The 26,097-nt window shown below is 36.9% G+C and overlaps 1 protein-coding gene across 3 annotated transcripts in view; it reads right to left on the reverse strand.

Annotated features, from left to right (window-relative positions):
- ACSL4 (acyl-CoA synthetase long chain family member 4) overlaps positions 1-26,097 on the reverse strand; it is a 68,647-nt gene that overhangs the window by 35,649 nt on the left and 6,901 nt on the right. For all 3 annotated transcript variants that reach the window (XM_043895427.1, XM_043895425.1, XM_043895426.1), the window contains exon 2: positions 5,849-5,901. The gene's annotated coding sequence lies outside the window, so the exon portion shown is untranslated. The remainder of the gene's footprint in view (positions 1-5,848; positions 5,902-26,097) is intronic.

The raw sequence follows: 26,097 nt of genomic DNA on the forward strand, positions 1-26,097 counted from the left end.
GTGTTCAATAAACTTGTTGACTGAAATAAGAATGGACATGGGATTGCTCTGAAACTATAAAGTAAAAATGGATGTTAAGGGCAATAGCCAGAAGACAACCAATCTTAGTCATCTTTTAAAAAAAATCACTTGTCCATGCCAACACTCCAGGAAATGGTATACTCTTAAAATCCCTGGTAATTAACTTGAACATGTGTTTAGTTGCTTGATGGAAAACATGAAACTGGACAAACTGCCTTTTCCACAAAGGAAAAAGACAAGCTGTTACAAAAGCAAGAGGATTATAGAATTTGTACCATGTGCCTTTCCACGGATGCCTTTCATAAAGGAATGTTGTCCTGCCATGTATGAGAGGGATACTGCTGTCCCACCAGGAGGACATGCCCACCAGGAGGACATGATGCAGCTGCAAAGGGCAGGGCATCAGCTTCAGTCAGGGGATAGCGAATCATTCCTGTTGATGTTCAGCATTCCATTTGGGAATCGGATTGCATGCTCACTCAGTTGTGTCCAACTCTTCTGTGACCCCATGGACTGTAGCCTGCTAGGCTTCTCTGTCCATGGGATTCTCCAGGCAAGAATACTGGAGTGGGTTGCCATGCCCTCCTCCAGGGGATCTTCCTGACACAGGGATTGAACTTGCGTCTCTTGCATCTCCTGCATTGGCAGGGGGATTCTTTACCAATGAGCCACCTGGGAAGCCCGAGAATCAGACTAATAACCACTTATTGAGCCTGTACTATGGGCTAGGACTGTGCTCAGTCCTTTAGATAGACTATTTCCTTTAATCCTTCAGAAACACTCTGAACTAATTACCCTAGGGATATAACTTATAACTGATGATATAACAGTCTCAGACAGATCATTTGACCAAGATAACACAGCTAAGTAGGGATTCTGATCCAGGTCTACTGGATTTTAAAAGTCCATGCTTTTAGCTGTACTGTCTGTGACCTGGGTCATACAGGTATAATTTAAATAGGTGAGAGTGACAAACTTTGTGTATGAAAAAATCCTGATGACAACTCTGAGCACTGATCTGTCCTACAGTCTAAAGCATTTTTACAGCGGAGCGGGGCGGGGGGCGGGGGGGGGGGCGGCGCCCTTTAGCTGCCCAGTAAGTCCTAGAAGTTTAAATGAAAATCAGATGTAATTTTACGTTGCTTCTTGTTTTGAGGCCAAGTTTAACGTTAAGTATTTCATTCCAGTTACTTCAAACGCTCTGAGATAGGTTAAACACAAAAAGCATTAGTAATACATGAAGCTCCAGCACACAAAGTAAACAAACACGACATACTGATTAAAGGCTGAATTTAAAAGAAATTATCATCTTTCCTAGTAGCATGTGACACAACACCCATTTAAGAAAGAGAAAAAATCATAAACTAAAGTCAATGCCAAGATATTTTTTTTCGAAAGTTTTAGAAAATGGTCTAAACCAAGCAAGGATCCATGCATCTACCAAGTTGAGACACGTGGTAGAGACAAATATACTTCATCTGTCCTTGATATATTTCTTTATGAAAATGTAAGAGATATCAATGTGATAATCAATGATTAACTGTCAGTGCTACTTAAAGAAATCACATTCTCAAATCACACATCAGTTAAGAGTAATTTAAATACCAAAGAAAGAGATAATTTGCCTTCTGAAAAGGATAAGCCTATATCCACTAAACATTAAATCAGAAAACAATTATAAAAATTCCAAGAGATTAAAACAGATATGCATACCTGTTGCACTTTAAAGATCATACTTCGACATAGATATTGCGTCAACAAGACTTTTGTAAAGGGGTGGAGTGCTTTTTTAAAAATTCCTATTTTCTTTCACACACTATTAAAAAGTTTCAAGTGATTTTAAAACATATAGGAGAAAGGTTATATACACATTAAAGAAAACAGTTGCTTTGGTTAATGAAATCAAACTTCATAGGCACTACATTACAACATAATTAACCTTATATTTCAACATTAAAACTTTTTAAATGTTAATATTTTAAGAAAATAAAAGGCAGTAAGAGTAGCTAGCATGATCTTTTGCTATCAGACAGTCTGTAGGACTGAATAATCATGTGAAATATATATCTGTCTGTTCTATGTAAGTCTCATGTGACTCAAAGTTGGTAAGTCAATCTAATCAATATGAAATAGTTTATACAGTCAAACTTCTGAAGTATACAGTAATTATAATAAATACATTTGAAAGCTGAAAAAAAAGCAAAAGAAAAGCAAACACCTAGGATGACTAGACAGACGCTCTATACCACACACCGTACTCCTGCCTAGCTAGTTTGACCAGAAGAGTCTCACAGCTACGACTGATCTTTGGTAACATCTCTAACAAAATTAACCAAACCTGTTTGCTTCATCACCTGGACGTATATTAACTCCTGAAGTCGCCATCCTGCTAGTCTCTTCCCAGCTTTCCCCAGCAAAGAAAGCACCTCAGCTGCCATGTTGAAGATGCCCTTTCTTACTCGAGCATGTGTTCCCTCCCATAATGCATTAAGAACATGCCCAGCACGCATCAGATAATGCTTTTTCTAGGTCACAGGATAGTATAATTGGGATCCTATCTACATATGTTGAAATAAGGAGATGTAGTGTGTTGAAATGTTGGAGCCTCATACAATGTTGTGCCTACACACTTCACACACACTGTGTACAAGTGCATTTATCTTCCTCATTTTAAGTGATTGAAACACACTTGATTTTTATTTTTAAAAACACACTTGATTTTTAAAGCTTTCCAAAGTAGAGAGTGGGTTGGATATAATTTAATCCAAAGCTTACATATAAGGAATTTTGAGGATATATCATGCTAGAAGTGGCACCTGCCAACAAAGCATGATGTTATAATCCAACTTTATCAGACATCATGAAAAATGGGAGAGAAACTAAGGTCTAGGAGTTACGTGTTCAGAGAGAAATATAAAGGGTTCAGTGCTATAGAAGGGAAGCAGACAACGACAATGACAACCCCAATCCCTACAGCTGCTGCTAAAGGTCCCTCTAGACAAAACCCTGCTGCTACATTAAATGGCCCATCATGCATGGTGTAGACTTTTTGTCTGTAAAGTCTTCCATGTACTGGGTATTTTTTCTTTATGATCTTAACATAAGTTAATTAAAAACAATCCGATTACATATCTGAACTTTCAAATTACCTCACAGTTATAAATGTGTTATCTGAATGAGAAATATACAGACTATTATCTGCTATTTGTTACACATCTGTCTCCTATCATCTTATCTATTAATTATAATAAATTAATACAGCTGTGAGCTGCCAACACTGAGCACAGGTTAAAAAAAAAATCTGTTAACCTGCAGTGCTATTTCCCACAGCCTTTGTGTTACAGGGAGAATTTTGCAACTTACATCTTTTTTGGCCACATGCCCTATCCTCTGGCCTTTGCTAGAGGAGGGACCAGTTTAATAGATTGGTTCTCTATGAATGTTGTTTTCCAGTACTCACACTATTAAAAAGTTAGGCAGCAAGGTAGTCTTAAACCATTTCTTACAAAATGGCTAAATAAGTCACTATGATTCAGCTACCAGGCCACCATAATGTGAAACTGTACTGTGGTAGATAACAAACAAAATAAAACAACAAAACCTCGCTCTGTTCTTCAGTAGCAAATATATCTTATAACTGAGATTAATAAAAGAATTTCAGTGACTGATAAATCTGTTGAAGACTGAAATCTTATGGCCATTCAGTCAACTCAAATATTAGTGCTAGTACAGAAAAGGGCATGGATATTCCAAAGAAAATGAAAAAATTCAATATGTATTTTTATTATTAACATTATTAATGCAATACATAGTTTAATTATTCACACTGAATTATGGGTATACCTGACATTTGAGAAATTAAAGAATTCTTAACTAAAGAAGGATGCCTACATGAAGTCAAATACAAGAAGCCATGGAAAAGTACTCTTAGAGGTAATGTCTCCATGTTAGGGATGAGGAATATTTTCCATTCTCTTCTCTCTTCACGTTCATTTGTTCACCTGACCCATGCAAGCTTCACGAACGTGAGTGAGATAAGGGAATTAGGTATTTCTATTTTGAAGTGTACTTTGGGAGAGCCAAGGCACTACGCCAATTGAAGAACTCTCCAAAGTGTCTGTTGACTCCTGAACTGGCCAGATCCTCTCGCTCAAGTTTCTGGAAACTCCTGCTCTTCACCTTGGTAGTTCTTTCTCTTACACATCTAAATGGACTGTAGGCCAATTACAATAAATTTTTATGTGTGTGTGACATGTGGGGTGGGGGTGGAGAGGGAAAAAGAAACAGGAAATAGATTCTCTGTATATAAATAACTATAGGAGCCTGAATCCTACAGCCCATACAATTGCACTATGGTCTATTTCCCAAAAGAAATAATAAAAAAAAAAAAAAAAAAAGAAACACTAAACTTATTACCTTATCTCCTTTGTCAATCATGGGATAGCATGCTACCTGTGTAGCTGAATTCGGAGACAACTAATTTTGGTCTGTTGATGAAAATCTTTGTTCATGTTCAAGATTTTCTTATGCAGCCTAATCAGTCAACTGTAGCAATCTTCGCTATACAAGCACATTAAGTCTTTTGAATTTCTTTATACTTGGAATTCAAAAATAGTTACATAAAAACTACTTCTACACATAAAAGCTACTATTTCTTCTGTTTCAGTTTCATAATCTATTATAATGAGAGCGATTCTCAGAAGACCAGAAATACAAGAGAGACAGGCTTTGGTCCTGGCTCAGCAGCTTGACGAACTGCACTACTTGGGACAAATTAAATTATCTCTTGTCTATTTCCTCATCTACATGAGAAAGTTGGATTCAGATTTTAAGATATCACAGACAAGTAAAAGTTTTATAAACAAAGAATGATGGTGAGGGCAATGACACAACAGCCAATTTTTTTTTTTTTTTTGGGCCAAGCATGGACATAAAAAACAAAAACCTATCATTTACTATCATCATCATTTCATATAATACAGAACAGGTCTAACTCCTCAAAATTAGAAGGTTATAATTTATAATAAGCAGCAATTTTTCAAATGGAAAAAGTTCAGCTTTAAAAATCTCATGGCCTGTGGGGTTTATTTCTCTCACTTCACCACGGACCAGTAAAAAGTCTTCACTAGTCAGGGTACTGTCTAAAAGTAAATGTTTGGGAACTCCTGAACTAGGTAATTTTCAAGGTCCAAGGCTCAAACACTAAAATTATAATTTTAGGTGCTCTGTTATGTTTCTTTCATTCTATATTATACTCTAGAGTAGGTGTTCCATGAAGGACAGCACTGATGCTTAGATTTTTGAAGATCAGAAATATATGTAAATCATTTTGAGAAATAATAACTAAAATTAAGCTTCAATTTATTGGAGAAAGTATACACTACTACAGATTCAACTTCATCAATATTAATGAACCATTCACTGGACACTTACTATTAAGCTCATTTTACAGATGGAAGAAACTGAGGCAAAGGGAAACTAAATAACTTTTCAAAGACACACTGCCTCAGTAGTCAGAACTGGAACTCTAATCGTGACTCCACTTTTTGGTAATACTCAAAGAAAAAAAAAGATCATATTTATATTTTAATTATCACTTCCCCATTCATAAATGAGTGACAGATGGTTTAAATCTTAGAAGCTGTCCAGAATAAAAAGTTTTCCTATTTTACTTTTCCAAATAATGCCTTTTTACCTTTTTAACATAAATATTGGCAGGGCTTTGCCAATATAAAGAGAGGAAAAATGTCTATTAGTTTGGTCACTTAACTTTCTCCAAAAGCTGACAAGATTGCAAATTTAGAATTTTTAAAGGACAAATACTTACAGATTTTCTCTTTTTCTCTTAAGAAGAACACGTATATCTTTCTGGATTTGAATCTGCAATAAGAGACAATATTTATGTGTATGGTGACATAAGAAAAGATCCTTTTTAAAAAGAAACCCATCTGCTTTTTCACATTACCTGTGCACCTTAGTTCATGATAAGCCAGGTACCAAAGGAAAAACAAGAAATGACTAGAAATAGTGCTATTGGGGTCTTACAAAAGTAGCTGAGTCTGGCTTTAAGAAACAGTAGTCAAAACCCTATGGGAAAAGGGCAGATTAAGAAACAGGCAGAGGACTGAACAGACATTTTCCCAAAGAAAATGGTCAATAAGGTACATAAAAAGGTACTCAATATCACTAATCATCAGGGAAATGCAAATCAAAACTATATTGAGTTATCACCTCACATCTGTTAGAATGGCTGTCACCAAAAAGACAAGAGAGAATCAGTGCTGGTGAGGATGTGGAGAAAAAGGGACCTCTTGCGCACTGTTGGTGGGAATGCAAACTGATGCAGGCACTATGGAAAACAGTATGGAGGTTTCTCAAAAATTTAAACTACAACTATCACATGATCCAGCATTCCCACTTCTGCTTATATATGCAAAGGAAATGAAAACAGGATACTGAAGATCTCTTCAATGCCTTTCCATGTTTAGTGAAGCATTATTCACAATAGCCAAGATATGGAAAAAACCTAAGTGTCTGCTAAGGGATGAATGGATAAAGAAGATGTGATAAGCATGCACACACACACAGACAGACACACACACACACACACACACACACACAATGGAGGTATTATTCAGTCATGAAAAAGAAGGAAATCCTGCCATTTTCAACAACATGGATGGACCCTGAGACATTATAGTTAGATTAAGTCAAAGAAAGACAAATATTGTATTATATCACTTATATGGAATCTGAAAAGGTCAAACTCACACAAAGAAACAGACTAGAAGGCTGGTTATCAGGGGCTGAGTGGGGTGGTGGAGAAATTGGGGAGATGTTGTTAAAAGATACAAACTTGAAACTAGAACGTTGATTAAGTTCTGGAGATCTATAATGCACAGCACAGTAATTATGATCAACAATACTGTATTACATACTTCAAAATTTCTAAGAGATTAGATTTCAAATGTTCTTGTCACAAAAAAGAAATGATAGTTAACATGATGTGATGTTAGCCAATACTAAGTTAGTAATCAGTATAATATATAAATATATCAAATCAATCCATTGTACATCTTAAACTTATACAATGTTACATGTTAATTATATCTCAATAGAATATATATACACAATTAAAATTTTTTAAATGACAGGGAGCAGGAGTCATGATGTAAATGGTTTTATTTGTACCTCTTATTGTCCCATAGTCAGGACAGGAGCCAAGTTCAGAGACAAAATCTGACTATAGCAAACTAGTAGGTCAATCTGACTGGTTATCCCCAACCTCAATGCCACATGCACCCAGCTATTTTCTCATTAAAAATGAATTATTTCCTTTAAACAATACATGGCTCTTTCCAAATTCAAATACAGCACTAGTCTAAGTAGAAATGAGAGATAATTTTCATCTTCCTTCAATGAATAAAGAGATAGTCTTGTGACATCCTTCAAGATATATACACTGTGAAGGTTTAGGATCCATTTATAGTTGAGGGTTAGTCTATTTTGGAAAATGCAGGAGAAAACTTCTTACCATCTGAATACTCAGAACAGTAAAATAAAGCTCTCCAGTAACTGATACTGTTTACTTACATTTCAGCACGACTGGGCATCATATTATGCTTCAGTTTTCTTTCCATCCAGTAGTACTTGGTACTACTTCCATATGATTATGAGAATAACATTCAAACAAAATTTTTACTCTAGCACCCCAATGGAAGTTGCAAATCAAACATCCATATAACTAATCAACATACTAACTAGCTGGTATTAACTCAAACAGTTGGTTTTCTCTTTTGCTACCATCAGGAGGGTGAAGGAAACAAAGGTTTATACCTAGATCAATCACTAACTGAGTATGCCTCTCGTTTGGCTTAATAGAACTACTTTTCAACTTCAAGTTAATACCCACAATCTACTTTAGGAAAGGGGGCTCTGGCAATAGTATCAGTAGCTGTGTGAATGCAAGTGGTTAAGATTACTTATAAACAAAAGACACACTATTTAATATTTTCTTCCTTTTCTCCCTGAGGGCTAACACTTGATATTAACACCAAGAGGGGAAATCTCTGCATGTTCCTGTTAAAACAAAGTCCCAAGAGCTCAAAAAGAGAATGCTGAGGAAGAAAAACTCCATATTTCTTATACAAATGCATGTATTTCCTCCCCCACACAGAGCTTAATTCAGATAACTAACAAACAACAAAAAACCAACCTTCCATAAAATCACTTGAACACCTATAGGTGGTGCAGAGTGGGGACAGGATACAAAACTATCCAGCAGTTTGTGAAATTTGAAAAATAATTTCCATAGTGAAATTTCCCAAAGGAGACTTGACACTTGGTCATTGGTCCTACAGAAAGAGAGGCTGGAGAGGATACTCATAAGTATAAGAGAACTCTTTCAGCTGGATGAGAGGCCCATACCAACCTTTGGCTAATTTCCAGTCTGAGAGCCCTCAATCAATTGGGCAGGACAAAGTAACTCTCAGATGTTCTTTAATACAAAAGACAGACATAATTTTTCTCAGTGCCTATAATCATAAAGGGCATTTCTTTCATCACACACATAAAAAAAGCAAGCAAGCAACAGCTGCCCAGTATGATAAAAGGGAATCAAATCATATTTCCTAACCAAGCCTAATTTTCTCTGCACAACAGAAAAACTGGCACTCGCCTCTCTCTCGCCTCCTCCCTACAAAATAGCATCCTCCTCTTAAAGTCATCCTATTAAATTGAAGAAATAATTTGATATAAAAGAACTAAACAGATTATCAACACACAGGTTCTCTTTACAGATGATCAGGAATAGGGATTATCTGGCTAAGATTATAATGCAAATTTGAGTCATATTTTTTCACTTTCACGGATATGCAAGCTTTTGCAACATAAGGAAGTTGGAAATCCTTAGCATAGCAAATTTTTTAACAGACTGAAGCATATAACATGGTTTGTTTCCACTTTATAGTCACTTGGTGGCATGAAAAAAAGGAGTTATAATACAGCATCTAGAGCTAATCATCTTTCAATTAGGGAATGAGGCAGCTCTGAGAAAGCCTTACCCACTAAATATCAAGGAGCATAACAGCGTCCTTGCAGCTAACAAGAGGGTGACTAAGGGAAAAAGTAATACAAATAGAAGGCAGTGTTGTTCAACCTCATGTTTTGAGACAGACTTCATAACAAACCATTAATGTGTTTAGTTTTTGCCCTTTCTGTAAATAAGTTAGTCTGCTAATGAATATCTTGGAAACATTTTTCTAAAGTAAAGTCAATATACTAAAAATGTGATAGCATCAGATGGAAATGTTTCAGGCATGATCAATCATTCCTTCCTTAATGACTCAAGGACCAATCTTAGTAAGTTTAAAAGAGAATGTTTCGGGAAAGAGTGGGAAACATTAACAAAGTCCTACGCACACTGGGTCCAAATCTAAAAGTAAATCCTGGAAAGTCCCTTACAAAACAATTCCCTAAGCAATGGTCTTTTATAAATATATGTATACAAAATTTTTTATACCGGCAAGTACTAATGGATGAAAACTGCCATGCTAGCATATATTTTAAAGGCCAGAGATGTTGAAATAAAGAATAACACAGGTGCAAAACAGTATGTATGAGTCTATCATTATATATATTCATACATATTTGAGAAGGCACATATTCGTAGAAAAATTAGCAAGACATGCACCAAATATTACTGCTATTATTGCATGGCACAATTAAAGGGGAATTTTACATGTTTTACTAATTTTATGTTGTGTATTCTTTGACTTAGTATCTTCCAAAGTTTCCAGAAATAAAAGTTGCTTACTTAAAAATTAGTTTTTCAAAATCCTAAAGGAACAAGAAAATAACTCATTTAAAAGGCCTACATGACAGTCATAAGCTAGTCAAATTACCAGAGGTACTGCTCAGAGTCTAAGCTACAGTAGAATCTTTTCTTTTCCCTTTAAAAATATACTTGAGTATGAGTGGTCCAGGAGCTTTAAATGCTCCTAAGATTGTAGATCACTTGATTTGTAAACATTAAAACTATTAAAGAAATGGTATAACCTAAGTAAAACTACCCAGAATCTATCATGAAAAGAGTACGGATATAATTCCAGACTCTAGACTAGTCACAGACTAGTCATAGACTATAATGTTGCTTCATGGAAAAGTTAGTTAACATCAAAAAGTGTTTACAAAATACTCATGATCTCAAAAAGCTGCTTGAAAAACAAACATTGCAAAATATCAAATACAAGTGAAACTATCTTTTTCATTCAATCCTCTAGAAACAAGAGCTTTAACAGTTTGGTGAATACCCTTGGGGACTTTTTTCTAAGCATATTCCAATATACACACACAATTTTTAAAAACTGAATCATACTATCTATACAAGCTTGCAACTTTCTTTTTAAAAAATGGCTCTTACATGCCTTTCCATGTCAGAATACATAGATCTAACATAATACTACTTTGTTATTACTTTTTCAATTTTTAACAGTTATATGGTATTTCATTGTATGGCCATGTCAAAATTAAGTCTTACCAATCTTCCCTATTGATGGGTATTTGGGATTTTCTAATTTCTCATCATTAGAAACATAGCAATAAACACCCTTAACAATATATTTATGCCAGCCCTTCTATAGGATACATTTCTAGCAGAATTGTTAAGTCAAACTGCTAGGTTAACTGCACCTTATTATACCATTTATGAATTTATCTTAATCACTTAAGTAAACATAAATATAAGGTCATATAGGGCAAGGATTGTGTCTTATTATCTCTGCATCTATTTTGGTTTGAAAGAGCATTAAAAATCTGTTGGACTGGATAAAGGAAACTAACAGCTGTCCGAGAATATAGCTGGTTTAACTCATTTTACATTTAATATCAGCTTTCACTTCATTAGTAACTATTTTTAAGATAGGTTTTTTTTTTTTACATTATCAACTTCAGCAGATATTTTGGAAAAGTACTTATAACAAAAAACTACCATTATATTTTAGAACAATGATACAATGATAATCAATTTTAGCCAAAGAGAAAATCCTTTGTTTTACTCATTAGTCAGAAATTATTCTTTTCAGTGCTAGAACAATATATAAATTGCATATCCATGACAACAATGAATATTTCTTTACATAGTTAAATCTGCAGTATTCTGGGGTAAATTCTTTGTTTCATTTTCTCAGTTTTGAAGCAATGTTTATTTATACTCTACCCATTGTCTACCAATTGTCTACCCATTGTCAAGCTCAAAGACAGAGTCTGGTTTGAACATTAAGAGAAATACTTCAACTCTAGTTAAGAATTCTGTTATCACCCATTCTCTTACATAATTTTTCCCCTTATAGTTGTTAGTATGGTAAATTATATGAATTATATACACACACAGTTTCATCACTAGCATGGCTTTATATATATACATGCACACATACAATCTGCATATCACACACATATGTAAATTGTGTGTATGTATAAAAATGACAAGTATCTACCTACAATATAAGTACCAGATCTCACCTGGGACAGGAAGATAAACTATATGCATATAAATTCCATTCCTTACCTACAAAGTTATAGACTTCCAGAGCTGAAATACGCTTTAAAATGAGAGTAATTAGTCTCTAGGAAGAAACTCTCTTTCCTCCCCTTCCAAATGATCACAGGAGCTAAGAGAGGATCTATTTTCTAGAACATAAGGAAAGCGTCTTATATGCTTCCCTATACAGCTAACGTAAGAATTTCTAATCACTGTTGATTAGTTTTACTCTTAAGATGAAATGTGAGAACATTAGAAAGCAAAAAAGTACACTATTTTCTAACCTTTTGGTTACCTAGGATGAAATTAACATTATCAAGACAGAAAGGCACATTCTCTTTAAATGCTCTCAATAGAACAACTGCATTTAAATAAGAAATTTTTAAAGCCACAAATATCAAGAATCCTATTTGTAAGATCCACCTAAGATACAGCTTGACTATTAGAAGGCAATCACTGGGGAATAACTGTTTTAATAGACGAAAATTGCTGACACATTGGTAACTGTTGACTCAGGAGCAATGATCTTCCGGTACTGATTTAAAAGAGTGTTTTGAACAAATTGATTGCATAATATCAAACACTGGACTTACCACATCTCTTCCTTTCAAGTTTACTCAAGCAGTGTGTTGATACATGGGTAATTCTGAATTTACAAGGCCTTTATTAAAATACTGAAGAATTGAACAATGCTTGAAAGAAGTATTTGTTACTTTAAGAGATCTTGACCAGAAAGTACTGCTGTGTAACAATCAAAACTTTCCAAAAGCTTGGGCAATTTTTGCCAGAGGTTACATTTTGTTTTTAAAGACATGACTCAATAAATAAACACAGAGAGAGCACTAAGATAATGAACAATAAGTACTCATGAAGCAATCATTTTAGGAGAAAAATATTAGCATTTTCTTCTACATTAAAGATGAGATTGATAAACTACTTGAGAAAAGAAAATGTATTTTTAGAAATACAGACTCTTAGAGCTAAAATATGGCCTGTTTTGATGACTCTCAAAGTATCTGGGGCCACCAGTTTCTGGCAGTACTACTGTTCATAATATTGCAAGTGCCACTTTCATTTCTGCCAGGAATAAGTTTTATTTGCTGAAAAAAAAATGCACTTGAGTTCTGTTGAAAGTAGTGCCAACTAAGAATCAAGAAATTGTTCAGTGTTGCCAAATGTATACAGAAAGGCACTTTATATCCCATTAACAGAAGTGTAAATTCGTACAAGTTTTATAGAAAGTAATTCAGAAGCTTTAAGTCATACTTACCTCATGACTGAGTAATTTCACTCTACTTCTAGGACTAGCCTAAGGAAATAGAAATGCACATGCACAAAGAAACATAGACAATAAGTCACTGCTGTGATATAAATAACAGAAAACTAGAAACAGCAGCAAATATCCAAAAGGAGACTGGTAAAATAATGATATAGCCTCATGATTTAACACTACAGTCATCAAACGCAGTATTGTCAAAGATTTTTAAGGATATGAAAAAACGGTCAAGACATTAATAAGTGAAATTGGATTAACACAAAACTTAACCAAATATATGCAGGCTACCAGCTGAAATATTCATCTCTGGACTGTAGAATTATAGGTGATTTTTAGTTTTGTCCTATTTTTTCCTACATTTTCTAAAACTGTGACAGTGAACATATTACTTTTATCATTCAATACATAAGTAAAAAATATAGCACCAGTGTCAATTAATTCTAGTGTGTGTCTATGTTTATATGTGGGTATTGATAAGTGACAATGAATATGGCCCATAAGGCATTTGGCCCTATGACATGGTGAAGTGATGCTACAAAAGGAGCCAAGAGCTGCCATAACTGCATTGTAGAGAGAAGATCAGTTTTTAAACTAGACTCAAAGTAAAAGAAACTTCTTTTGCTCGTGTAATATGATCTACGAAGTGAAATAAAATGAGTGGGTTTTTTTCTTGCTGTAACTACATTGTAGCCCGCCAGGCTCCTCTGTCCACAGGATTTCCCAGGCAAGAATACTGGAGTTGGGGCAGCCATTCCCTTCTCCAGGGGATCTTCCTGACCCAGGTATTGAACCCAGGTCTCCCCCACTACAGACAGATTCTTTACCATCTGAGCCACCAGGGAAGCCCACTGGCAAGTGAATAGGAAATATCCAAAAGCCAGAAAATCACAAGGGCTTCTGCACAGATGGAAATATCAATAATTTCCTTAATGTCCACAGTTCCACCCACTTATCCAATTAAAACAAACAGGAATTCAAATGTCAGGTGACACTGGCAAAAGATTTAAGAGGTATGAGAAGAGTCATACTGGCATTCCTCTGCCCCACAAAGAAAATATTTTTCAGCTAGCCCAAGTATATTAACACTAATATATTATTAAGTAATATTAATTAATATTAATATCAATCAGCCCCCTAATGGGAATTGAGGCCTGCCTGCCCCCAGGTGAAAGCACCACAGGCAGAAGGCAGCAAATGAGTATCCTTTGCTTGCTTTCCACACGGTGATAGGAAGGACGATACAGGGAGGGGATTTTAGAAGTACATTCTCCATCAGTACCCACTTGTTTACAACCTGAACTCTGGGACCAGTGGCTCAGAATATTAGAGGAGCTCATCTTACCTAAGACTGTCTTGCTTCAGACATTCCAGTCAACTGTGATATCAGGTTACTAATATGTACTAGCTGACTTCAAAAAGCTGTAGGAGGCAGAAAGGGTTGAATCATTTCTTTCCCTCAAAGTTTTCATTTCAAAATGTTTCGGGCAACAGTAAAGTATCATTAAGTAATCTCATTTCCTGTAAAGGCCCACACAGCTCCAACTGTGTCCTGCAATAACCTCGACAGGGCCTAGCGGCACTGAGTTCACAATACTCAGAGTAATAACAGGCACACAGCAGCTACGCGGAACATCCCACTGCAGTACACAATAACGCAGTTACTTGAAAATTAATGTTTTTACTCCAAAGTAAAGAGAAGGCTATCTGCGGCTGCTGGGTAACTCAACTAACTGAGTTGAGCCAGTGCTTCTGAAGCTAAGCTCACACATTTGAGCCCTGTGTGAATTGGTGAAGAATCTGCCTGCAATGCAAGAGATGAGGGTTCGAACCCTGGGTCAGGAGATCCCCTGGAGAAGGAAATGGCAACTCACTCCAGGATTCTTGCCTGGAAAATTCCATGGACACTGGAACCTGGTGGGCTCCATGGGATCACAAAGAGTCGGACACAACTGAGTGACCAAGCTCACATACATGTGAATTGGTGAAAAAAAAGGCAATCACATTTCTCAGCTTGCTAATGTATGTTCCCTGGTTGTCATGTGTTGTCCCAGATTCTTACCAGAATTCTTATCAGAGTTTCCCCACCCCCCAACCTTTTTCCTTTTTTTGGAGAGACAACCCTAGTGATGACCCAGTAATAACCCTAACTCTGGTCCCACAGAGAACAAGGTAAGAATGTATGGCTACATCAGCAGAAGCCAACCTTCACAACTGGAAAGACACTTCCATGTACTAAGTCCTGACTGAATCCACAGTCATATACAAATGGGAAGTAAATGAAATAATCAGCTTTGTGCCATTATACACACACACGAGTTTTTATTCCAAGTGTTTCAACAATATCAAATTATGATAACTTTAAATATTTTATCTACAACCAAATATTTATAATCCCACTTCTAAAATCTACTTAGATTTTAATTGGTAATTTCTAACTGAAGTCAATTCCTCATCTTACAAAGCATACACTTGTATATTAAGTACATAAAGGATAAATCAGATCCATTTTAAGAAAATACCACCACAAATAGGTTTTTAACTTATGACTTTTAAAGACTATAATCCTATTTAAGAAGTTGTGCTTACCCTTTCACTAAATTAACCTATTGCCAAACCATCTTTGTACTTATGCACTCTGTCATGTCCAACTCTTTGCAACCCCATGGACTGAGCAGACAAAAATTCTAACTTTGTAGGGAATACAAATCTGATACTCATTTCTGAAAAATACAACCAATTATAACTTGCCATCTAAGATTTTCTGGAAAATACAGGTTAGCAACCATAGAGTTGCATATCAAATGAGGTATTTGATTCCCAGTGATAAAAGACTGAAGCAAACAAGAGACACTCCAGGCTAACCCAGATGCTGTAAGCTTAAGGAATTTTTCACCTATTTATAAGCTTCAGTTCTTAGAAGAGGCTGTATCCCAGCTTATTAAGAAAGATTTTATTTAATTTGGCCCATCAGAAAAAAATAAAGACCACAGATGAACAGGATAAGGTGCTATGCTCCAGAAAAGGCTAAAGGGAGGGGGACAGTGAAGCCCTGATGGGGGTAATTGTGAACCAATGTGCTGGAGCCAGTCGGCCTGGGTCCAGTTCCTGGCGGTGCCGCTTACTAGAGTTGAATGACCTCGGGCAAGTTATGTACCCTCTGCGCCTCATTTGCCACAACCCTGAAATGGAGGGAATACTACTACTACCTCCCGGGACTGCTGTAAAACTGAAATGAGCTGATCTCACAGCTCCAGCCATCACGAACTTCTTTTAGGTTCTCAAAAGCACCAAGCTTAATCTCTCACCTCTGCATCTAGCACATGCTTTTCTCTTTGCCAAGAACATTCTCTTCTCCCTTTTCTTGGCTTCCTTTAGGTCTTAGTTTAAATGACACTTCTAAAAAGCCTTCCTTGACCTCCCCACTTTATGTCAGGTGCCTCTGCTGTTTGTCCTCCCAGTGCTCAGAGCACAACACCTAAACGTGTTCAAGTTTCTGTTCCCCAGCTGGGCTATAAGCTCTTTAAAGACAGAAGTCATATCTGTCCCCATCACTGCTATAATCCCGAGAACCCAGCACAGTACAGGTACACAGCAGGTGCTTACAAAACAGTTCTGGACTGAAATAACAAGTCATGCTAAAGAGGAAGGAGACCAAAGAATGAATTCCCACTTCAATCTTTCACTCTAGGCAGAAATGTATGCCTCTTCATATCTGAGATGTATAGCAATACTTCCTCTCATCTATTGAGAAGTTTAAAATTAAACACGAGACATGCCACATTCTGGCAGAATACAAGTTTTATGGCCATTCTGGGTAGGAATAATGATTTCACAAGCAGAGCAAGTAACAGTCTGTTCAGTATGTTTACATCTATGATTTCATGTCTCATATTCCAAAGCCTTTACTGACATAAGGATATCGCAGCAAAATTATATGGCTAGGGTACCGCTCCAATTCTCATCAGCTGGGCTAAATGAAATCCACTAGTGCAACTGGAACAGATGGAGAGAAGCAAAGGAAGGTGAGACCATGAACGTGGAAAAACAGGAAAGGAAAAAAAAAGTGAAAGTAGTATTAAGAGCGGAGAAGGCAATGGCAACCCACTCCAGTACTCCTGCCTGGAGAATCCCAGGGACGGGGAGAGCCTGGTGGGCTGCGGGGTCTACCGGGTCGCACAGAGCCGGACAGGTCTGAAGCGACTTAGTAGCAGCAGCAGCAGCAGCATTTAGAGCAACATCAGCTGCTAGTCTACAAGGAACCACTGGGTGGCGCCAGTGCCCCTGGCTATCCAATACAGACATGGAACCAGGAGGCACAGCCATCAATTAGCCTGCATCTTCCAGAGCTTAGTTTAAATGCTCAGAAGCTTATTTTCAGCATACTGATAAACAGATGCAATTCACCAGATTTCAAGTTCTCTGCATATATCATTAACACAGGCATAGGTCTTAAGGATGTTGTGTTTATCAGAGACACCTGGAAGGTGATTTGTCAACACTTTTACCTGGTGAAATTTTTCAGAGTCAGCTTATCATTCTAAATGCAGAGAATCTCAGAGTGAGATGCCAGGGATTCTGAGTGGAGTGAGAAGGAAGGAAGGGAATCAGAATGACTTAGAAAGCTATTCAAAAAACTATTAGGTGGTATTATCCCACATTTTAAAATATACTTTCATGAATTGATTTTGGCAGTTTTTCTTTAGTCCCTCTTAAACCACTTTTAGTGGAAATAAAGAATATACTTTGTCTTAGTAAATGAATATGATCTTTATCGGAAATTTTTCAAAATACAAATAAAGATTTTTTTAAAAAACTAAAAAAAACTATTAAGTTGAGCCATGTAAAATTGCTGATAGTCAAAAAACTGTTACATACCTCCCAAAATAGCAATTTCAAAGAGTTCAACCAAATACACATCTATTTAGAATCACTAGTTTAGTGAGACACTGTTACTGATAAGAGTGTCCTATCTCTCAGGTTTGTTGGGGGAAAAAAGGTTGAGAATACATGCATAGTTTCTCTTTAATCATGAAGAGTTAATTGAACAAATAAATGGAAACAAAATAACTAAAGATAGGGAACTTTCTGGCAGTCCAGTGGTTAGGACTCTGTGCTTTCACTGCTGAGGATATGTGTTCAATCCCTGGTTGAGGAACTAAGATTCTGCAAGCCACATAACACGACAAAAAAAAAAAAAAAAAAACCCTCAGGACAGGGAATAGATTAAACTATATTAAAAAATAGCAGACATGGGAACATGTTCACCAAAAAGTAAACGCTATATTAAGTGTAAAAGCAATTACAAAACAGTATATAAAACACATTTTGTGTTTTGTTGTTGTTGTTGTTCACTCAGTCGTGTCTGACTTTGCGACCCCATGAACTGCAGCATGCCGGGCTTCCATGTTCTTCACCATCTCCTGGAGTTTGCTCAAACTCATGGCCATTGAGTCGGGGAAGCCATCAACCATTTTGTCCTCTGTCATCCTCTTCTTCTCCTGCCCTCAATCTTTTCCAGCATCAGGGTCTTTTCTAAGACCCAGTGTTTTAGGGGCATTCAAAATGTTTGGGGGCATATGGAAGGATATATACTAAAAATCTCAATAGATGTCTCTGGGTAGGGGGTTACCCTTACTTTGTCTTGTCTTTTTATCCGTACATGTTTCTAACAATTTTGGATCCTGGAACAGGAAGAAAAACAAAGACTTTGGTAGGAAAACTAGGGAAATCCAAACAAATTCTATACTGTAGAGTACTGTGCCACTGTCTGTTATGTAAAATGTTAACCTTAGGGGAAGTTGGGGGAAAAGATATCCAGAACATCAGAACTATCTTCATAAATTCATTGTAAATCTAACATTATTCCAACATGAAATACTTATTTTAAAAAATAAGCCATGTATTAAGATCACGCCTTTTAAACCTAGAAGAAAAAATCCATTTGGTTAAAAAGATTCCTACATTTAAAGAATAATATTGTGGAATCAAACTTCTTTTATAGATAGAAGCTTTGAAGAAGCTATGCCTTCTAGCATGATAACCAAAAGCTGTAAAGACTTAATGACATATGCATTGCCTTTCATAATGTGAAAGTGAAGTTACCCTATTGGGCAAAGACTCACTGAAGCCGGAAATAAATGGCTGAGTCTCTATTTTCTTTGATTTTGTAATCATCATTGCTGAAGACCAACCACCATAAGAACATTTGAGGGAAGGAATTAAAAGTAAGTACAGCCAGTAACAACCATTTTCTTTTTTTTTTTAATTTAAAAAATGTATTTACTTTTTGTCTGCACTTGATCATCACTGCTGCACTAGGGCTTTCTCTAGTTACAGCGAGTGGGGGCTACTCTCTAGTTGTGGTGCACAGACTTATTGCCGTGGCTTCTCTTGTTGCAGAGCATGGACTACAGCCTCTAGGCCCATAGGCTTCAGCAGTTGTGCCTCAAAGGCTCAGTAGTTGCTGGGCACCAGCTTAGTTATAGTTACCCCATGGCATGTGGGATCTTCTCAGACCAGAGATCGAACCCATGTCTCCTGCATTGGCAGGCAGATTCTCAATCACTGGACCACCAGGGAAGTCCCAACCCTTTTCTTTTGTAATATTTTTAGTTGCAATATTTCTAGTTGTCAAATTCCAGGCAGCTATAGGTACATGAACATACATTCATTCATGAAAAATCCAGTGAACATTTACTATGCCCTCTCCTTCTGGAGCTTAGTGTTCAATAGATGACAGTTTAAGAGGACATTAGACTAGGCACTTCCCTAGTGGTCCAGTGGTTAAGAATCTGCCTTTCAATGCAGGGGGTGCAGGTTCAATCTCTGATCCAGGAGCTAAGATCTGCATGCTTTGTGGCCAAAAAACCACAACATAAAACAGAAGCAGTATTGTAATAAATCCAATAAAGACTTTTAAAATGATCCACATCAGAAAAATCTTTAAAAAATTTTATAAAAAGAGGCCATGAGACTAACACAGAGAGCAGACATGCACCTGTAACAGGAAAGGAGGGTCACCCATGAGCCAGCCCTCAACCCGATATGCCCAATCAGATGATCATCTTACCTTTTATTAATAAAAAGCTAATAATAATAGCTACCCTCTAGAATTGTCCAGTTATACCTGTTACTGCTTAGGGATCAGCTGGCTTGCTCAAAATGTATTTTTTTCATCTTTAAATATTGGAACAAGAAGAATTATGCAAAGCCAAAGGATGAAAGTGAGGTTCTGAAAAGAAAGAAAGGAAAGGAAAATGCAGCAGAAGTACACAAACAGAAAACTAAAAGGTTTTGATCAATTTCACCTGCAGACTGCTACCCAGCTGTTACAAAAGCTGTAAGCTTTCTGGTTATAATACTACTCTGGCAAGTGTAAAATTTGGAATAGGTCAGTTCCATTGCAAAACACACCCAACTGAGGTTTTGTTACCTGGAAGTTTCATTAGTTGAGTATTGAAAATGCATCAATAAGGTATTTCTGCAGATGAGACCCAAAACAAGAATTTCAAAAAACAGATTTAAAAAGAAGCACCAGCGTACTAAGAACTCCCAGGAAGAGCAGAAGTCTTTCCCATCTCAATGGGACACTGCTTAAGGAAGGGCTATTATGTATCCCCATAAAAAGGTCAGCCAAGAAACTTGCTGCAATTTCAACAGTGTTGATATTCCCTACTAGTAGATATCACCCATTTATCTCTAAAGCAATTAAATTTTGCTGTATCTGCAATGTAATCTGCCTTTAAGACATCCCTTTGCAGTTATTTCTGTGAATTGTTAAGCGAAAATGTATCATCTTTAAGTTAAGTTATAATTCAATCCTCCTAGAAACATTTGCAGACAATACGAGGAGCAGTAAAAGCGCTCTGCTTTTTCATGTACTGCATGGGGCAATACACTGCTTACTCTTCTTCAAAAGCAAAACTAAGGTCAACACAGAGGCGGTTCTGAAAACAAACGTTCTCCGTTAAGCACACATCTTGAGGTCTGATGGTTGTGTGACAGTAACAGGCCAGATTTTTAAAGAATAAGAAAAGATATTATCAAAATACTTCCAGCACCTCAATTTCATTGTTTCCAGGGCTGCTATGCCTGAAAATAGAAGAGAAAGGTACTAAGGTTTGGCATCTGGTGCCAAGCCCACCTAGACAACATCCTGATATTTCATCAGCAGTGGGGCAGTGCCAGTAAAAAAAGAAAAAAAAAATTTAAGGTCAAGCAATAGCAAGACATGGCCCCAGACCCAGCCAAGTACCAAACTCAAAACAAACTCTAAAAGTTTAGATCATTCCACAGAATAATTTTATGTAACTCAAATATGTAACTGTGAGGCTTTGAGCACTACTGATTTTCTTTCATGCAACAGGTAGAGGTAAGCAGTAGAGGCAACAAATCTAAGAATAGATTTTCCATCCTAAACAGATTCCTAATCACTCCTCTCAAAGCAGAAGAAACACTTCTCATAATCTCATGACAAAATGTTATGACATCTAGAAGAGACCAGACAAATAAAATGACCTTAGTGTCACAACAGCTAGAAACGATGCAAGAGTGAAGAAATCTAATCTAGGTTGAAAAGTAATTCTTTCAACCAGAATTAGCTGCATTAAAATAAGTTGTGTGCATCTCGTAAAAGTCATTAAAGTAGCATATATGTGTTTCATAACAACCCCATATTTGAAGAAGACAAATAGAATTTTGACTCAATTTTGCAGATTTCCACTGAGGACTGTGATATCATCAGATTAAACACTGCAAGGCTTCTCAATATTCTCTTAGTTTAGGGATTCGATAGGCTACAGCTCGGAGAAGGCAATGGCACCCCACTCCAGTACTCTTGCCTGGAAAATCCCATGGATGGAGGAGCCTGGTAGGCTGCAGTCCATGGGGTTGCTAAGAGTCGGACACGACTGAGCGACTTTACTTTCACTTTTCACTTTTATGCATTGGAGAAGGAAATGGCAATCCACTCCAGTGTTCTTGCCTGGAGAATCCCAGGGACGGGGGAGCCTGGTGGGCTGCCATCTATGGGGTCGCATAGAGTCGGATATGACTGAAGTGACTTAGTAGTAGCAGGCTACAGCTGGTTTCTAAAATATGTCTTTAAACTACAAACTGGAGCTGAGATTCCTAGTTTTCAAAACTCAAGGTACATTCTGGCTAGAGACTGTATGCTCACAGCCACCTCCCACTCCTTTGGTCATGCCCGAGTATAGCATCCACTTCCTCTTTCCTGTGGGCAATGCCCTAAGCAACATGACCCTTCAATCAAAGGCAGGGAGGGAGGTGGACAACAGTCTTCATCAGTTGAGAACAACTAGAAGCAAGATTAACAGGAAGCACTTCCTCCTTGTGTTTTTTAGCCGCTAAGTCATGTCCAACTTTTGCAACCCCATAGACTGTAGCCTGCCAGGCTCCTCTGTCCATGGGATTTCCCAGGCAGGAATACTAGAGTGGGTTGCCATGCCCTCCTCGAGGGGATCTTCCCAACCCAGCGATCGAACCAAGAGACTTTTTGCATTGGCAGGCAGATTCTTTACCACTGCGCCACCAGGGAAACACACTTTCTCCCTAAGAAGTTAAAAAAAAAAAACCACCCTACAATCTTTAAGGGCTAGGGGCTTTATGAGAAAAAGATCAGTGGTCTGAAAGTTGAGTTAGGAACAACTCCGCCATTTCACCACATGTATATCATTGCAATCATAGGCCAATCACTCCTCACAAACATTTCATATAACCAAAGAACAATGGCTCAAATGCAGGGTACCGCTGACATAAGACAGAGATTAGGGAGCTATCTGAGCACTGGAATATTCTTTTCCCAAGAGCCAGGTAGAACAGTCTTCCTTTGCAGACTCCATATACTTACAGTGACTGCAAAAGGACCCTACTGAGCTAGGATTCAAGTCAGCCAGCAGGACTAGTGCATGTGTCTTTACAAATGCAGTGAACACTTTGTACTTCTGGGGTTGAGAATCATCATCCCTGATTCAATTCTACTCAGTCCTAAAAGAAAGACCTGAATAGTGAGGTTGGGGAACTCCATTTCAAAACAAGAATAAAAAACAGAAAAGGGAGATTCACCAGGGAGGTTTCCATTTTGCAGTTGTCTTTTCTAAAATTACTTGTAAAGAAGTAAATTATTTGGGGGGATACTTCCTAAAGAAAGCTACTCCCTTATTAACAGTTTAATTCTCAAAGATCTCCTGGTGATTAACAGAACATTAAAATTAATGTACATAAAGGCATAAATTAAAAACCTGCTTCTACATAAAAATTCTGGCCTTTACACTTGACACTAAAAACAAAATCAAAGGAAAGGGATCCCAAAATTTCTGGTGGAAAATCTGAGTTGTATAATATCCTTCCAAGTTCATTTTGCCTAAAAATGTATAACATGTAACTATATTTGAATGAATATGCTAATACTGACATTTCTTTCTACTGAGGGAAATAAACACTACACATTTTCCCATCTGCAGGTCGCTATAATTCACCAAATAGTGAGCCTGAACCCTGCCTTTTCTAGTTTCCAGAGTATGGAAACCACTTTCTTCACAGATATTCTAACCTACTTCTGTAAGGAAATGCTGGGCACAGAGGGAATCCCAAATATTTTACCAAAGGTTTTAAACCATTCTAGACTAACCTGCAATTGACCAAATCCGGAAGGTTTCTGCGGTTCCAAGTATAAGAATACCATTATCCCGGCCTGCTTTTCTCTTTTCTACTCTATTTGTCTGAAACACATTCATTTGACAGTTATTTATGGCTAGTTCTGCTCAGTTCCACCCCTGAGTCAAGTTACGGTTTTTCAACTATTCTTTTAAGCAACTTCTCAACTTACCATCTTCAGCAGTCATGGAGAACAGAGCACCTTTTACTTGGATGCATCCCATGAGATACTAGTGCTAGTTGTGTCTTCTCTTCTGTTTCCAAAGCCATAACTGAACTTTAAGCTAATTCAACCAAGTTCCTGTTTCCTGTCTGCGAGAAGTTTTCAGCTTTCAGTTCATTTCAAAAGCAGAAATAACTAATATATTCTGAGAAAAACGAATGATCACCATTTCATAGGGAGCAGCTCTGCCCATTTTTGCTGACCTTTTCTTTATGACATCACCTAGGTACCCCCAGGGGAGTGGTCCTCCAAAAACCCTGTCATTTCTTTTTTTAACAGTATTAGAATGCTTCAGGCACATGTTGAAGGTAATAAGCAGAATACCTAAGAGAAAACAGGTATTTCACCATGCCTTCCACTGCCTTAACTTCTAACAATCACTAGAAGCCACCATAAATGTTTCAAATACTTCTGTTAATAGTCTCATCTCACATGCACCTGTCATTAATCAGGTGAGAAATGGGAAAACTCTATTCTGCGTGCATGCTTAGTGGCTCAGTCGTGTCTGACTCTGCAACCCCATGGACTGTTGCCTGCCAGGCTCCTCTGTCCATGGGATTTTTACTCCCCTATAAAATCTTCTAACTTCACAGTGCCTATGAAAAAAAACTCATCTTGCTGCAAAATCAATTCCAGAAAGGCCTTGGAGAATGGGGATGCTATTTCAATCGCCATAACAAAAATATGAGCAGCTACACTGGGCCATCGCATTAACACCACTGTCTACAATGTAGAATAGTCTTTTGTTAAATACGCTATTGAATTCATCATAAAGTAAGGTTTTTTCATCTTTAAATCCCACAGTATAAATCCATAAGTGGTTATAATGAGCCTATAGCAGATGTGCTTAATGAATGCTTCTCGATGAAATATGAGCAGAATACATACTATATAAATCAAACTTGGTCCTGCAACACACTTCTCTTAATGTTCAATTTTACTGTAGACTGAGATACCATAGACAAAGATTCATGTTGCCACAGACACCCAGATTTTCTTTACTTTTATAAGCTGTGAAAGAACACAACTACGCCCACACAGTTACCAAAAATTAGTCAGAGCAGTTGGTTTTTCTTTGAACCAAAATAACTGTTCAAGCTCAGTTTTAAAACCTTCATTAAAACCAAACCACACCCAAAAGATCCCTAATGACCTTTTAATATACTGTACTTATACATCATTACTAGTAACTACAACTTAAATAACATGTGCATAAATTCAAAACAGAACTGAACTGGTTTAACATTGAGAATTTTTTCATTCATTGGTTATTTACTTTTGGTGGCCATGACTTTGTTTGAAGATTATAGTTTGTCCCAGAAATCAGTTATTTTAAGTGGAACACTACATTTACCTGGCACATGGTTGTTCTTTTTCCCACTGGGATGTCTTTTTCACTTATTCACGGTTATCGATCATGACAGATGCTCACTGTATAGATAGAGTCCAGTTAAAGGAAGCAAGTTACAAATCGGTATGTACACTAAGAACCCTTCTTTTGTAGAAAGAAGATACATATGTTTGCACACGTGCATGTGTGTGTGCATGCAAGTGTCCATACATGTATGTACACAAATGTGTGCCTAAAAGTTGACAATAGATCTCCCTGGGTATGGGATTATGGCGCTTTTATTCTTTTTTATACTTAAATTTTCAGTGCAGAAAATTCAAAAATACAAATAGTTTTAAAAATAATGTTCTTCCTTTGTTAAAGTACTAAGTACTCTCTAAATACAAGGTACTCACCCCACTTCTAGCACAATGGTATCGTATATAGCACAATGAAGAAAATGCATTGTAAATATCCTTCAATGTGTAATGTTGCATATGAGGAATCTGTAAAATTACTATCAAAAGGATAATCATATATTAAAATGCATTATAGAATTGTATAGTGTAAAAAGTATAAGTATCTCTATAATGCCTTCCTTTTGCCCTAGAAATAACCATTCATGGTGCCTATCAGTCAAACCTCTTTGTATTATCCATATGCATGGCAAGGTTTTGTCTTTTTTAGATAAGTGGAATCATGGTATATGGAGTGTTATATAATTCCCTCCACCCTTTAACAACATATTTTGGAACTCCCATGTCCATTTATATAGGTCTAAGGGATTTCTTTCCTTTAATAGCTTCATATTATTCCACAGAACAGCATGTTATTATTTAAGTCATTCCCCTCTGATGGACATTTAGGTTGCTGCCAAGTCTTCACCGTTACCAAGCTTCATTGCTTTGAAATCTTGTATATATTTTTATACAAATGTGCAGATACTTACCCAGAATAGCTTCCTACAGAATTACTGGGTCAAAAATATATGCACATTTAAAAATGAGAGGATTTTGGCACTCTATCAAAAAGCTACA

This window comes from Cervus elaphus, chromosome X (assembly GCF_910594005.1).
Source record: "Cervus elaphus chromosome X, mCerEla1.1, whole genome shotgun sequence".
Lineage (NCBI taxonomy): Eukaryota > Metazoa > Chordata > Mammalia > Artiodactyla > Cervidae > Cervus > Cervus elaphus.